Here is a 461-nt window from a genome sequence, read left to right on the forward strand (position 1 = left end):
AGAGAAAAATTAAAATAGCCAAAAGTCCGTCTTCTCGGGTTCTACTAGAACATTATCCTTAATGTAAGTTTCCCTTGATTGTCCACTTTTATGTACCCAGTGAGAGCCCTGCTTGAGAGGAGTCTTTTCTTTTATAATTTGACACCTAAACATTTTGTCTACTTACTGTGAAAAGTCATCAAATAAAGGAAGTTACAGAAAAACATTATTATCCCCAAAGCAATTTATGATAGATAAGACATCCAAAGTTTTGTCTAGTTAAAAAAAAAAAAAATGCTTCTGAGATGAACGCTTGTTAAAACATTTGAGAAAGCTACGAATATTCTAAAAGAGTCTGCTCTTCCTATATGGTGGCAAGAAAAAAAAAAAAAGCCTAAAGACACAGCAGGAATAAATAATCCATAGTGATTTATTTACAGAGCCTGAAGCGTATGGTTCTGAACAAGATATTTCCCAGAGCA

This window comes from Herpailurus yagouaroundi, unplaced genomic scaffold, assembly GCF_014898765.1.
Source record: "Herpailurus yagouaroundi ecotype Mexico unplaced genomic scaffold, PumYag 28, whole genome shotgun sequence".
Lineage (NCBI taxonomy): Eukaryota > Metazoa > Chordata > Mammalia > Carnivora > Felidae > Herpailurus > Herpailurus yagouaroundi.